A 4,680-nucleotide genomic window follows, 5' to 3' on the forward strand; every position below is an offset into this window, starting at 1 on the left:
TAAGGCAAGAAAAGTACTCAAGTTTAGGTATAGGTAAATTGATTTATACGTTCATTTGTTACACTTTTGGGATTTCCCCTAAATTATTTTATGAACTTCATATCACAAATTGTGCAGAGTGTTAACAAGGGTACGAGAACGTTACGTGGTTCGGCTCAGTGCATCTTTCCTGACTCTAGTGAAGCACTTTATAAAGTCGTGCACTCTCTCACGCCCGTACTTCACGGGGAGGTGGAAAACATCAGGAATAAAAAAAAAAGAACATAACGTAAATTTATTTGATTTAGGTGGGATTTTCCTGATCTAAATTAGCGGTATATGATTTCAATTACTTTACCTTAAAATTATGATTTCTGCTTTTGAACTGGCGTAGAGTCGGTTAGTTGCCCCAAAACAATGACTTCTACGTTTGGTTTCAAGAAACGCATGGTTTCAAAACAGAAACAGAAAACTCATGCAAGACAAATATTTTACTGGTCAATGCAAGATCTACCTTAGATTTATAACTTAGTCTGTCTCTCTGTAACTGTCGATCTAACCCTTTTTTTCTCGCTCTCTCTCTTTCTTTTTCTGGCGGTCTCTGTGCGTTCCCTTGGACGCATACTCCTTATGTTTGTTCCCTTCCTTCGTATTTAAATTTGCTTGCATAAAATGCCAGAAAACTGAGCGAATGAAGTGTAAAGTACAAACAAAGCACCTTTTTGGTTCGCTCAGAAGAATACTGTATTTTGCTCGTGTTCAGCCACATATATATTTTCCTTGTTCGGCTATAACTTTAATTAAATACAAAATAAATGCGTATGAAGAGCCTTAAGTCACAAACAAACGATAAACAAATATATTTTCGGGATTTGATTTTTAGAAAATGTATGATTATAAAGTAAAGCTGAGTATTTAAAACCCTGAATTAAATTCTGCTCGAAACCACGAATGAAACCACTTTCATTTCTATTCTGTACCATGCTTTTCAGCCCCTATACAAAAACATTTTAAGATGAAGCATAACCGTGAATTCACAAAAACGACGATTTTGGGATGCTGGGCGGTTTCGAAGGGTACGCTGATCCGTCGGTTCCGTTCTCTGCGATTAACCAACAGAGCAGAATCACTGGGGAATTCGTGCGCCCCGCGTTTCACGCACCGCAGGGCAACCAATCCAATTAATAGCAGTCAAGAGCAAACACGAGTGAACAAGAATCATTGTCGTAATCTTTTCAATATGTGATTGCTTGATTGCAAGTATACAACCGGTCTTTCAACTCATTGATTTGGTTGCCATGGTTTCCGCGATGACGTGGTCGTTTCTGTCGTGTAGCAGCCCCTGCTAGGACTAGTCGCTCAAGCTTGTTTCCTTTACAGCAGCCTCCGTGGTCTCAGGAAATGATAAATGCGCACCGCCAATTTAGACTTTTTTGAAACATCAGTTCTATTGTCGTGCGATAGCCTCCTCTATACTCACAAAGCCTGGTATTCATAAATATCACATTCCGTGGGATTGCAAATTCATGTCTCTTTGCAGGGATTGTGGTGACGTCAGAACGCCGAGGTCTGATGGGCTTTGAGTGGAGGATAGCGGGTAGACCTCAAAACACGCTGTTTTGAGGTCTACCCACTATTCTTCAATCGGAACCAATCGGAGCTTGGCGTTCTGACGTCACCACAACCCCTGTGAAAGAAGCTGACGAGCTTGCGCTCTGCATAAGCAGTGTGACACCGGCTTTTGTCTATCGTTTAAACATTCCCCGTCTGTTCGATGTATGATTTTTCACTCGTCTGTGGTATTTTCTATGCTTCTTCTTGGATACATTTAATGAACGTGCATTTGGGTTTTACCCAGTCTTGTACACGTTACTAAAAAAAGTAATCGATTACAATTACTTTTACTCTTGGCTAAAAAAGTATTCAATTAGATTACTTGATTACTCGACAGCAAAAGTAATTGGACATTGCTTTAAGAAGTAAGCGTTACTTTTCCGATTACTTTAATGTCGGAAGACTTACATCTTCAGCGCTTACAGCAATGAACTACTTCCAACCTATATTTCAAATTTTCACAACTACTGAAGAAGTTAAAAGGGGTTCCCTCTTCGCGGTCGTTCCACCTTTACAATGCGGACGCTAACATAGAATTCGTTTGAAGAAGTTTAATGATTTGGGCTGTTCGCCAGTCCGGGGGGGGGGGGGGGGGGGGGGACGAGACGGGACGGGGAGAGTTTTAGATCTTGTTAACCTTAAGCAAGAGTTGTCGCTCACAGTTTGCGTCGCTCATCTTCCACGTTTTCTTGTAAATATGTTTGCTGCTACGCTGAAAACCCTTTGAACTGAGGCACTGAATGGGAGTGCCATATTGTGCCTCACGAATGTTTTATGCTCTGCGCTGAGCTTTTTCAGCGAAGCAATGGAAGTACTATTTACCTCAAAGATAGAGCAAAGCTTCGTCGTTGCAGCCTTTGCCTGATATTCGAGGGTTTTAGTAGATCCTTCCGATACCTCCGATACTGACAATAACGGTATGATGCATGCGCAAGGGCGGCGGTGGAGTATCGGGTATCGTTATCAGAGCCATCGGACCGATCTACTAAAATTCTCCATTGTCGAAATCGCGATGCTATAGAAGTCGTCATAAATCTAGCCAAATCTAGAATAAGCATTTATTTGTGTACATCTTACAATGCCGGCATTTATTGGGTCATAAATAATAATTAAAATTTTGATCGATATTCTTCTTCCTTTGGTTCTGAACAGGTCCTCCTTCGGTCGAGACATTGGTGAATAAGAAAAAGTTCCCCATATATAAATATAAGTAATCGAAAGAAAAAAGAAACACCATTTTCGAAGTGCTCACAAAAAGCTGACCGACAAAAAGGGTGACTGAGATGCAGGAAACCTGGCTGGAATTCACAAATAAAGTGGGACAACCCTTGAAGTTGGATTACAAAAAAGTAAGCAGCTTTTAAGATAGGGCCAAATAAGGTGAAAGAAGCAGAAAAAAATACATACTGTTTTTTTAAGAGAAGATAAGTGTGGCAGGAACGAATGAGGATGTTTGTGACAATAACACCTTCATTAATTATCATATCTCTTTTAGTGGGTTTTAGGGTAGACCAGAAGGGCTCTGGGATAGACAGAACATTGTCTCGTGTTGTGACAATATGAAAATGGTCGTAGTCACTATAACTGAGAAGGACATTGTTAATTCTTGTTTGTGCACTTACCGCCTCAATTTTCTCGACGAGGCACACAATCACTTGACGTCCTCCTCTCCCTGTTTTCGATCGTAAAAAAAGGCACTAAAAAAAGCGGATAGAACTTGTCCCCCCCCCCCCCCCCCCCTTTTTTTTTTTTTGTAGAAACGCCATTTGGACCTTTTGAGATTGTTGTTAGGGTCTAAAAAAATAGATTCGAAAACTTGGTTTTGCAAAAAAAGAAAAAGGCTTTGGAAACTGAAGAGTGCCAAGCCTCCTTTTGCGTGTCACTTCGCTCGATTTTACCAAAATAAAAACACCCTTTTCTTTAGAAAGAGAGGGGGGGGGGGTTGGTCCTAAAAAAAGTAACGGATTACAACGAATTCGTTACGTAAAAATTGTAATGGAATTACTTTAAAGTTACTCTAAAAATATGGAATTATTCCGCTACTAAATTACTGATAAATGTAAGGGATTAGAAGTAATTCCGTTACTTGTAACGGATTACGTACAAGTCTGTTTCTGCTCCCTCAAACTTCGCCCTGAATGGACTTTGTCACGCTTTGGGGCTGCCCTGAAGCTTCCCACTCCCAATCCCAGCTCAAAAAAAAAAAAGAAAAAAAACGGCATTTAACAGAATTTGTACATACAAAGGTGTTGACCTCGTTTCCTACAGCTCTGCGAAAATCTTTCTCCTTTCCGTTCGAAAAAAGATGGAAAATTTTTTTTGTCATTTCAGAAACAAAAAAAAAAAAGGTGTGCGCGGGGGGAAGGGGGCGGGCCAAAAAAATAGTAAAGGTTAGAAGTAATTTTTATTATTTTAAAACGTAATCAGATTACTCTTGTAATTACTGCCTCATATAAGTAATAAACTGATTACAAAATTACTCCAAAAAGTAATCGATTACAAGTAATTTGAGTACTTGCAATGCGTGAGGTACAAGTCTGGTTTTACCTAACACGTTACTTGACCTTTTTTGTTATTTTTCGGTTTGTTCACCTTCTTGACTTATACCTTTAACTTGAAAGGAGAGAATAAGGCCACATTTGCCACGGGTTTTTCGGCGATTACGAGAAATTGTGGATGTATGCCAGCACAACAACTGTTTTCTTGTCTACACACCTTTTCTTGGTTTTACCTTTGCATGAAAATTTTTTCGAATTTTTCTGCTATAGCCACCATTAGGAGACTGGGTAAGCGCTTGCTCGTAGTCGACGTACCTCTATTCGTAAGCCATCTGACACTCAGTGGAACACGATGTTTTTGTAGCTTGCCAGACACATCCTGAGGCGACGCTCTTCACTAGCTTGGAGTGCCTGGAATCGTACGGCAGTATTCCGTCCTTTCATCTCCTGTGGTACATCCAGCTCGTGTGTCTGTCCCAAACGTGATGCTGATGTCCAAGAACTGTAGGCTGCATCTCTCTACAGTGATCTGAAAACAAATTCCAGTCCTCTATGCGCTTCCTTGAACCTCTCCATGACCTTTGTGCGT

This window comes from Ixodes scapularis, unplaced genomic scaffold, assembly GCF_016920785.2.
Source record: "Ixodes scapularis isolate PalLabHiFi unplaced genomic scaffold, ASM1692078v2 PGA_scaffold3__209_contigs__length_174095766, whole genome shotgun sequence".
Classification (NCBI taxonomy): domain Eukaryota; kingdom Metazoa; phylum Arthropoda; class Arachnida; order Ixodida; family Ixodidae; genus Ixodes; species Ixodes scapularis.